General features: G+C 34.2%; 1 non-coding gene across 1 annotated transcript; it reads right to left on the bottom strand.

The window, feature by feature from the left end:
• Positions 1–6,268: 6,268 nt before the first annotated feature.
• LOC141709341 (small nucleolar RNA R71) lies at positions 6,269–6,375 on the bottom strand. Its single transcript, XR_012569924.1, has one exon. It is a non-coding gene; the product is annotated as a small nucleolar RNA R71 (small nucleolar RNA).
• Between the last annotated feature and the right edge of the window lie 5,711 nt (positions 6,376–12,086).

Below are 12,086 nucleotides of genomic sequence, written 5' to 3'. Positions count from 1 at the left end.
TGTTCATTTGGAACTTAGAATAAGAGGTTAATATAAATATATTTCTAGTTCTAATAAATGTATTAAAATTAAAATATCATTAGTATACATAAATTATATGGCACTTTGTATAGATAAATTATATGCAACAATGTCAAACACAAGCTGCATGTTTCAGCACCTTTTCCATTTGCATTTTTATTTTCCTTTGTATATTAATTTCAAAATGTTGCTATTATTGATAAAAAAAATAAAATAATGAAATAATAATAATTATATATCATAAATTATCCCAGCTAACTAGGTTTTCAAAACGTGAACCGGTACTAAATTTATAGGCGTGTTTGGGAAATCTATTAAGTGAGATTATTAACTTATAAATCCGTAACAACTTATCGATGAGTGTTTGCCTATCCAATTGAATTTACAACTTATAAGCTGATAAGTTGAATGTTAGGTATTTTTTCTCAACTTATTTTGATTTTTTGTTTTGTTTATTAACTTTAGTTTTTAAAAATATTTTTTTTAAATGTTAACCTAACTTAAAATTCAACAATGAAGATAATTATATTAAAAAATTATTTATTTTAATTTATTTGAGTAAAAAAATTCTGACTTATAAGTAAAATTATCCAAACACTTATACAACTTATAAATAGTCATCTAATTATCACTTTTAAGTCACTTATTCGATTTAAGTTATAGGTTACTTATTTTAAGATTTTTCAAACGGTCACTATATGTGTTGACTTGTTTCTTCATTCAAGATATTATGTTAGCTTATGATTTATAAAAAATAAAATTGAGAAGAGGAATAATTCTTTTGCTCAGAGACATTTGTAGTATTTTCTCTCTTCTCACTTTTAGGAGTTTCTTCTACTTTCTTACTTTTAAGAATTTTTTTCGCACTCTTAAATAATATTGTATTATATATTTATTAAGAACTCTTACTCTGTCCGCTATCTTTTGTTCTATATGAATTCAACTTCAATTTAATAAAAAAATAATTAAAAATTAATATAAAAAACATTGTTAGAGAATAACACACATTAATTCACTAGAACCCAATATAATATATTATATTTAGAGTAGAGATAAGTAATATATTGGAGATGCTATGAGCTCCTAGCATTTTCTTGATGCCTGATAAGTCAAATTTATACTTCCATAAGTTTAATGGGAATAATCATATATTTTTTCTCAACTTATTTTATTTTTTCTCATTTTTACTAATTTTAGTTTTTACTATATATGTTTTAAATGTTAATCTGATTTAAAATTTATAAAATAAGATAATTATATTTATAAATTGTTTATTTTAAATTATTTAAATAAGAAGGAACTCTTATTTATAAGTAAAATTATCTAAATATTTTAAAAAAAATTAAGTAATTATGTACGTTCGATGGACATTTATTGTAGTTTTCGTGTTTGTAATTTTGACGATCCAATTTGTATTTGTGCAGCTATGTGCAGTCAAGTAGTACGTAGAGACGTGTATATTTAACACATTCTGATTCTAGAACAGAAAAACAACCATTTGAAAAATGGACGATTACCCCTGTAAATAAGAAGAGACGAAATAAACAATAACTAAAAATATAAGAAATGAGATCGCTGGCAAAAGGACTAAAGGAGTAGCAGGTAGGTAGGTAGGTAGAAATGTACAGACGAACCACTCAACCGCATCCAATCGCTTAACCGCTCGCAACCGAACCGCATTTTGCGGATAATCACGAAATACGGGTTGGTTGTGAATATAAATTTAAAAAACCGCTCATTCGCGGTTTTGGATGCGGTTTTAAATTTTTGAAAAATCGCAAAATCGCAACCGCAACTCGTAACATATATTTATAATAAATTATATTTCCAAAAATGTAGTTGATATCATATAAATTAATAAGTATACACATTTATTAACTAATCTTAGATTAATGTTAAGACTACGTTCATAAGATTCATAATCATTATAAGATATATAACCAAACAAATGGAAAATATAATTAACATGTAATTAACATGTAATTTTTTTTATTCTTTTCTTTTTATTTTCTCCCGCCTCCTTAATTTTGTATGTTTTTAATATTCGTGCTCCATATAGAGCATTAGTTTATATTTTATTTTTAAATGTAAATTTATCACGTAACTTAAACTTGAATTTATTAATATTCAAAATTTATTTTTTTGCAAATTATTAATTATTTTAAAATAAGTGGTTGAACCGCAAACCGATTCGCAATAACCACAAATTCGCAACAGTAAGTGACGCTGTTAACCGCAACCGCATTTACAGTTACGGAAATTCGGTTGCGGATGACAATTTTCTAAAACCGCTTTTCGCGGTTTGGTTCGACTTTTACCCCAAAACCAATCCGATCTGAATCGCGTACACCACCGGGAGCAGTCACCAGCACAGCAGATCCTGAGGGCAACGACTTGGGTTCGGGGACCAATCAAAAGCATTACTATATGTTACTCCAACTTTAACAACGCCATGTGCTTTTTATATTTCCTTAACTCCAATTTACTAAACGTCCATTCCATGCATTTTACACAACAGCCTAGCCTCAGCTGGTGATCATAATTTATATACTCTTATACATTTCTTTGCTTTTAACAGTCATAATTATTATTTTGGGTCCGGGCATGTATGTTCGTATTCAATTTTAAAAAAAAAAATCAGGTATAACCAAATTCGAATTAAAGTTAAAATTTATTAGATTAGATTCAAATATTCACTTTCGGGATTCGAATTGGATTTGAATGTAAATAAAAAAAAGTTGAATTTGAAATGAATTGTGTCATATTCAACCTCACCCGACTGAACTGCCATCCGTAGGAGTGATTAACAACTATACAAATTAACAATTATCTATGTGCTCGTTCTATTAACAACCTACATGATGAGCCTCAAATATATTATTTGATATTTAAGACTAATTTTTATGGAGATTTTTTCTATATTCAATTATTCAACCCCCTTAAATGAGATTGTTGACTTATATTTATAGCGAGTCCCAAATAGGTTCTTATTTACAAGTGGACCTTTTTGGGCTTTACATCAATGTTCAACAATTATTATAACTAGGACTTCTTGGGCCGCTTCTCTTTGGTCTAAGGTCCAACATTTGTCCCCCTTTCTTTTTACAATATCTTCAGATTTGCTTTGAATAATTTCGTATATGGACATAGAAACGTGACTTGTAAAAGCAAGGGATAAAAATAGTTGGGAAAAAATAGAATGAAAAATTAAGGCTAAAAAATCACGGTAAAGAATTAGAGGTAAAGACAAAAAAAGATGAGAATTGGAAACTAGGAGTCGGAGCTCAATCATCTATTTTCTCATTTTTTTTGTGCACGTGTGTGTCTCATATATATATATATATATATATTTCTTCTAATTTTCTTTCTTCTCTTTTTTTATTGGGGGGGGCCAAAAAACTCTTCAGTTTCTCTCCGGTTTCCTTAAAAGTTCATGCGGTTGCTACCACTTCGCTCCTCACCTCTAAGTCTTTCTCTTTCCCCTTTTTTACTTTCTTTCTTCTTCTATTTTACATGCTTTTTCTTGTATAGTATCTGGGTTCGTGGTGTTAGTTCTATATGATCCTCTTTTCTTGCCGTTACGTTTCCGTTCGATCTCTTCCCCTCCTTTCTTTTTACTTTTTTTTTGTTATGAATATGGAGAGTTTCGCGTCTTCTCTAAAGACCGTGTTTGAACGAAATCTTGGGAAAAGGCCCCTCGAGGAGGGTGACCAAGAATCATTGCTTAACCTAGACCATTTAGAGATCCCTGAGAACTTAGCCCAGTGTAATTCCTTTGATTTTATGAATGAGGACGAGCTGTTGAATGAGGATTATGTTGAATCGCAGGCCCCTGTTCCCTTGAGCCCTAGGACTATAGCCTTTTAAGAACTGTAAGTTAGCGGATATTTGGCGATGGGTAGGGTTGAGTTTGCTGGCAAGCCGAGTCTAGATTATATTAGGTTTTATGTAAACAAGCCTATGCCTCTGGGCAAATTAAAAAAATGGGTGGATTTTGGTAATGGTTATAGATATCGGGTTACGGGCTTTAATGACTGAGTCTGGATGATGCCCGAATATTGGATGCACGAGATTCCTTTGATTTTATTTGAGTTTGGGTTTCGATTGCCGATACACCCGTTCCAATTAGCTCTTTACGAGGCTATAGGTGCTAAGTGGCATTTATGTCCACTTAGAATGCTCTATAAAGGCTTGAATTGGTGTTCTAAACTCGAGTTATTTGTGTATTTGATGTGTTTTTGTAGTGTTTTTGCATTTTAGGCATAGTTGAAAGAATCAGGAGATTTAGCATTATTTTGGTGCTAAATTGGTGCTAGGAATGTGTCTAGGAAGTTTGCTCGTGGATCGCCATCTCAAACCAGCAAGAAAAACAATAATCAGAACATTTTCCAAAAGGTCGTCGCGCCCGCGCTGTGCTAGCGCGCGCCCGCGCCGGGTGAACAGAATGTCAGCGCGCCCGCGCTGGTGAAGCGTGCGCCAGGTCGGGTTTCAAGAATCATGTTTCTACTATAATTTTAAATTCTGGACTTCTATGCTGATCAGGGCTGCTATATAATGATAAGTTAAGACCGTTTTTCATAACGAGACGTACCAGAGCTTAAGGAGAAGGTGTAAGAAGACCGTATAGCACAATTCAACGAAGGCGAAGAGGATCTAGTTTATTCTTATGATTCTTTGTTTTAAGTTGTAATCTTGGATGCTAGTTTTCTTATTTGTTGAACCTATACTCTTGTTTAACGTACTTGGTTTTATTATTCGTATTTATAAAGACTTAGTTTCTTATACCATGCTTTCATCGGAACCCACGGTGATGATGAGTTCGGTTATGGGTTAATCGTTATCGTGGAGTTTTAACGGATTTATTTATGGATTTCAATAGTTAATCTTGTTTTGATATCTTAGTGTGTGGTGATTGCATGATATCCTAGTATAGGTTGTGCTTATTCGTCTTATGAGCGTCGCGAACTTATAAGATAGCGTGTTAATCTATATTGAAGCGACAGTGAATATAGGGTTTAGAACTTGCCATGCTAGCATAGGTTCATGAAATTGATATGCATGATTCGTAGGTAATTTTAACCATCTTGCTTGCCCTATGTAATCAGGATAGATAACTTGTGCATTAAACCGTTATATTTTCAAATTCTATAGACATATAGGGTCTCAATATAATTGGTGTCTATTCAGCTTCTATCTCTTTTGTGGATGTCTCGTAGTAGGGTATTCGTACAACGAAAGTTGGCGTTTACTAGTTTCGTGTTATCTGATTAGTGTCATCACCATTGCATGCTAAGGTTAAGAACAAAAAGGCGATTGAATGAAGTAGTAATGAAGTTAAAATCCCATGTTTGTGTTATATACGTAAATCAACCTTTTAATTCTCGTAGTTAATTGCATGTTAGTTAATAATCTTAGTTATAAACAATCTCAATTTGTTACTCGTCTTAACATTGAATAATAACCATACCATTGTTGCATAAGTGCATTGATTAAAATTAACCTAAACCGGTCTCTGTGGGAATGAACTAGAATTGATTATATATTAATCGCGTATACTTGCGTGAATATTAGCGCGTGTTTTCCTCCTAACAAGTTTTTGGCGCCGCTGCCGGGGACTCGGTGTTAATTTTTAGTTTATGTGTTTGTCATCAGTAGTCGTTAAAGTTCATTAACTCGGACATTGTTACTTACTTGTTTCCTTGTCGTGTTTCAGGTACTCTAGCGAGCGTGTATACATACGCATTCTCGGTCTCGTAAGAGAACACTGGATCAAGCTGAGGAACAAGTTATAGTAGCTAAGGAAGTTTTTGAAGAAGTTCGTGTCGAGGAGAAAGTCGAAGAAGAAGCTCTTATTGTAATGGGAGAACCAGAAGCAAATACGAAGGCTTTGATGGATTACTCTCAGCCGAAGATTAATGATATTCAGTCTAGCATTGTCCGACCAGCCATCGCGGCTAACACCTTTGAGATCAAGTCGAGCACGATTTAGATGATACAGAACTCAGTTCAGTTTGGGGGTTCTCCGACAGAAGACCCCAACATGCACATCAAAGATTTCATCGAGATTTGCGACACTTTCAAGTGCAATGGAGTTTCTGAAGATGCTATTAAGTTGAGGCTTTTCCTATTTTCTCTGCGGGATAAAGCTAAGTGCTGGTTACATTCTCTACCACCAGGGTCTATCACCAAATGAGAGGATCTTGCTCAAAAGTTTCTAACTAAATTCTTTCCTAAGGCGAAGACTGCTGTAATCAGAAACGCACTTACTCAATTTGCTCATCAATCTGGAGAATCTTTATGCGAGGCTTGAGATCGCTACAAAGAGATGCTTAGAAAGTGTCCTCACCATGGGATTCCTGACTGGATGATCATTAACTGCTTTTATAATGGATTGAGTGCTACTTCTAGACCCATGCTTGATGCAGCTTCAGGAGGAGCCCTATGGGCTAAAAGCTATGATGAAGCTTATGAATTAATTGAGCTGATGGTTGTCAATGAATACCAGAACCCAAATCAGAGACTACCTCAGGGAAAGGTAGCAGAAATTCTGGAGGTAGATGCAGCTACTGCTATAGCTGCTCAGCTTAAGGTTTTGACGATGAAGGTGGATTATTTGGCTAATTATGGAGTTAATCGGATCACTAGTGTCTGTGAGCTTTGTGTTGGTGCCCATGAGACAGAGTAGTGTGTTATTTCTAATGAATCATCTCAGTTAGTGAGCAACTTTCAGAGGTCGCGGTAGCCCGTTCCAGCCACATATCATCCCAACAACCGCAATCATCCTAACTTCATCTGGAGCAATATTCAAAATACGGTACAGCAGCCTTATCAGCAGTATGCAGCAAAGCAATACAACCCTCCTGGTTTTCAGCAACCGCAATATGCACCAAGACAAAAACTCCAACTACAACTAGGGGTGTTCACGGATTGGTTTGGTCCAGATTCTTGTATTTTTTCGAACCGAACCAGTAAAAACGGTTTTTGAAAATCAAATCCAAACCAGACAAGTTAAATGTCGAGACCAAACCAAACCAAACCATAAAATAACGGATTGGTTCAGTTCGGAACCACGGTTTGAACTTAATCATTTACTATTATTTCATTTTTGTTAAACTTACCACCAAACAGTAATTTAAGTAAAAATCATATAAAATTTATTATATATCAATATTATATATTACATATAAGTACTATGATTTATATTTATAAATATTTAGTTTACATATTGTTGTAAAAGACATGCATGTACTTTAACAAGACTAAGACAACTTGTCAACCCTAAGTAAGTTATATTGTTATCTAAATTTATATTCTGTACTTGTAACACTTAAAGTCTATAAAAATGCAAAGGAGCAGACTGGAGTCTTTTTCCTAAAACAGTATCAAGACTAAGGATCTGGAAGAAGATCAAGAAGATCATGCCTCAGAAGAATTTTGAAGAAGCTTGGAGTTGAATAAATCTGTTTGGAGAAAAATGTTCTAAGTCAAGATCTCTACAAGTCACAGATTTAATGTTATAGAGAAGTCATTCGAGAACTCCAGAATGACTTATCGAGAAGTCATTCAAACTCTAGAGAGTACCGACAGATAAGCAATATCTACTCGACGGATGAGCTATATATATCCACTCGATGGATGAATAACATCTACTCGATGGATGAGCAATATCTACTCGACGGATAAGCTATACATCTACTCGACGGATGAGCAATATCTACTCAACGGATAAAGTAATATCCACCAGGAGTAGAGAAGTCAGGAAAGTTACTCGAGAACTCAAAAAAATATCTACAAGTCATTCATTCACTAGAGAACTCAGAGTTATCGACAAGTCTATATCCATTCGAGAACTCAGAGATATCTACAAGGCAAGTAAAGTTATGAAGACTAGAGATCTCGATGAGCTGAAGACCTCTACAAGCCAAACTCATTATGGAGTACCAGACATCTCGATAAGCCATTATACTTATCGAGATATCAAGTGTTCAAATAAATCAAACTAGAGATCTCGAAGTACAGTCTCAAAGTACAGAATTGCAGATCAGTTTAATATCCAAAATAAACAATCAACAAACAATCCAACAGCTGGATTGACAAGTTTATAAAAAGCAGCTTGAAGAGTGTGCAAGATTTATGGAAAAGATTAACTAATAGAGGGAGATTAAAGTAAACACGGGATGCTAAAGATATGCTAAGCCATAAATGGAAGATTTGCTTTTCTATAAATAGAAATGACAAGTGACAGTTTAGAAAAGCTAATAGCATGTTTATTATCCACTGTGTAAACCAGCAGTTAACTGAGCTATAAAGTTAACACTGGTCCTCTAGTTAGAAGTAACAATTTAGATTAAAAATTCTTGTAACATTCTCGAGAAGAAGCTGAGCTCTTTAACTTAAAAGAGCTTAGAAATTTTATAGCAAAGCATCTTAATTTTTAATACAAAAATTAAGTGGGTTTTGAAGATCTGTGTTCTTTATTTTATGCAAGTTTAATTTCTGCATGAACACTTTTATATATAATATTTAATTTACTTTGTTCAACCATTATTTTTCAAGAAAAGCCTAAAATCAGAAAACACATTTACCCCCCCCCCTTGTGTGTGATTCATTACCTAACAAGTGGTATCAGAGCAAAATATGGAAGCAAACAGATTCAAGATCTTGAAAGAATGAATACACAGAAAATCAGTAGCATCAAAATTCCTACCTTTGACAAAGCTAACTACACTCTTTGGAAAAAGAAAATGATGTTGTTCATCAGGATGGCAAATCCATTCTACATTCAGATCCTCAAGAATGGACCCTTCATTCCTATGGTAAGAGGTGAGGAATCTACAGATGGAGACATTGTCATACCAGCTCATTATGCTCCAAAAGATCCTGCTGAGTATATAGATCCTGAAAAGGAGAAAGTTTCCCTGTATAGCAGCTTGCAAATGATATTGATTGAGTCACTTGACAATGTGATGTACAATAATATTATCAACTGTGATACTGCCAAGCAGATATGGGAAAAGATTGAGATACTGTATAAAGGAACTGAGGAGGTTAGATTAAATCAAAGAAGGATACTGATTTCACAATATGAGGGTTTCATGGCTAAGCCTAAGGAAAGCATTATTGATATGTTTGAAAGATTCAACAAACTGATATATGACGTGCAGCTTCATGACAAATACTATGAAGCTGAAGAAGTGAATCTAAAGTTCTTGCTTACTCTTCCTGATCTTTTGGAACAGAAAATCTCAGCAATCAGGGAAGGAAGAGACTTGAGCAGAATAACTCTGGAAGTTCTGTATGAGATTCTTAAAACATATGAACTAGAGATGATTCAAAGGCAATCGCTGAAGTCTGGTCAAGGACATGTGGTGGATGGCTCAAGTGCTTTAATTTTTAATGAAAGCCACTCATTCAATTATGAACTAAGACACCAAACTTTAAATGCCTTATCAAGTGAGCAGAGAACAAATGATTCACAGGAGCAAGTCATCTTAGAGTTGGAAAAGGATGAGTTTTACACTCTTGAAGAACTGGATGAGCTAGATCAGTCTATGGCTTATCTAGCTAGGAAATTCTCTAACATTAGAGTAAAGAAGCCAAGGTACTTTAGGAATAAAGGACAATCCTTCAACAAAGACAACGGCTGGAAAGAGAAAGGGAAGTACAATTCTTACAGCAAGAGTGGTTACAAAACTGGATCTGTTGACAGATCTAATATAAGGTGCTTCAATTGTGATGAACTAGGCCACTTTGCTATAGAATGCAGGAAACCCAAAAAGGTAAAGAAACAGAAAGCTTATCTTGAACTGGAAGCAAAGTATGATGCTCTTCTGAAAAAGCGACAGAGCAAAGCTTACATTGCAGAGGGAAAAAGTTGGGATAACTCAGATAATGATGAAGATGAGGAAGTTGGAAACTATGCTCTAATGGCCTTGGAGCAAGGTGAATCATCCTCATCAAAAGGACAACCACCAATTCTTACCACTATTGATTTAAATGTAAATCAATATAAGGAAACTGTTGAAAAGATGAACATAGAAACATTTCACATTCACACAAGCATGGTTGCTGCTAATGAAGAAGTTAGCAGATTAACAAAGATAAATAAGAAGCTTGAGAGTGAGAAGCAAGAAACTGAATTGTTGATGGTTGAGCTTGAAGCTTTAAAACAAGAAAATGCATATCTCAAGAATAAGCTCAAGTGTGCAAATAAAAGTAAAGCAGTGTTAAGGGAGAAACTAGAAAAGAATGAAGTAAAGATGAAATCTTTCAGAAATTCATCTGTACTGGTTGAAGAGTATCATGAGAAGAATAAGCCATGTGCAAACATTGCTATTGGCATCGACTATGAAGACATGAGTGACAAAAAGATGACTGTAAGTGACAAAGGGAAAGCTAAGAAGACTGAGAATGCTCCAACCTTTTTGAAAGAGGTTAATGCACCTACATTCAAAGCATGTGTAGTCAACTTCAGTTAAGAAGAATTGATAATCAAGCAAGAAATTATTGATGTAGATAAAGAAAAGAAAACTGAAGAAACAGTTTAGACTTCAAAAACTGAAGAGAAGCTCATGAACAAACACAGTCCCAAGACTCCTGTTCAAGAAACCAAAGATGTAGATGCAAGAAAGAAAAAGAGAAATAGAAATAGAAAAATAGGGACAAACAAAAGCAATAATTTTGCCTATATTGCAAATGCTCCTAGAAAGAAGTGTGAAAAATGTGGCTCTTCAAATCATCTAACTCACCTTTGTAAAAAGGTTGTTAGCAAGTCAACTGAAGGAGCTTGCAAATACAATGAAGCTAATGCTAATGATCCATATTCATTCTGTGAAAAATTTGACTGCATTCCTTGCAACATGAAGGTAATGAAGAGTTGCCATAAACTGAGAGTAGATCTTAAAGAATCAAGAAATGAGTCTACATTAGAAGGAAAACATGCACAACAATCACTGAATTATATTTCTTATAAAATTACTCATTCTACTTCTCCTGAAAAAGTTCCCAAGAAGAAACTATCCAACACTGTTTGGGTTTCCAAACACACTTAAGACTCATTATGTGCAGGGCAAGTGAAGAAAGTCATTTGGATCATAGAAAATGGATGTTCCAGGCATATGACTGGTGATAAAGCCCTGCTATCACAATTTGAGGTGAAAGCTGGCCCATTTGTGATCTTTGGAGACAACAACAAAGGATTCAAAATGGGATATGGCAATAATGTTTTGAAAATGTTGTCTTTGATTAATGTAGCACTGGTAGCTGATCTTGAAGTGAGTCTTTTCAGAATTAGCATACTGTAGACAATGGTCTTAAGTCTTATTCTACAAGGAGAATGCACTGTTATCAGCAAGAAAACTGGTGAAGTTGCTCTTAAGGGAGCAAGGAAAGGGAGCTTGTTTGTTAAAGATTTTGACTCAACAGATAAGAATGGTATTTGTTGCTTCTACACCAAGGTATTAGGAGAAAGAAACAAGCTTGCTCAAGTTGAAGCTTGTAAAGTTTGTCAGACTAAGGAAATGAAGAAACTACCCAACAAGAGAATCATGGCAAATGGAAGCTCATTTCATTCACCTGAGCTTGATTGCACAGTCTCAGGGGGAGAAAGAGGATCTTCAGATACTGGAAGGAAGCTCAACTTGGAATCATGACATTCCAAGGAAATCATTTATGGAGCTGTTGGTTTCACAGATAAAAAATTCTGTCTTTCTAAGACTTGTATCCTATTTTAGCATTAAAACTTCTTGCACCAACAGAAATACAACTAGCTGACATTTTTACTAAACCTTTGGATGAAGAAACTTTCACTAGACTCTTCATCCTAAGGCAAGAACTCAGCTAATATTGTGCAGCATATTAATCTCCAGTAAATCAAAATTAATTTGATTAAAATTGGAAATTAACTAAAATATGAATTATAAGTATTTCAGAAATCTCTATATATTTGTCTTTCAAATTCATTTAACTTGGAATTTTTTAAATTCTGAGTAAACTGCTTAGATGTTAATTTACATCCTTAGTATGTAAAATTAAGTCAAGGCAGAATTATAATAACCAAAAGTATC

This window comes from Apium graveolens, chromosome 2 (genome assembly GCF_009905375.1).
Source record: "Apium graveolens cultivar Ventura chromosome 2, ASM990537v1, whole genome shotgun sequence".
Taxonomy (NCBI): Eukaryota; Viridiplantae; Streptophyta; class Magnoliopsida; order Apiales; family Apiaceae; genus Apium; species Apium graveolens.
This window is presented reverse-complemented; position numbering and strand designations above follow the sequence as displayed.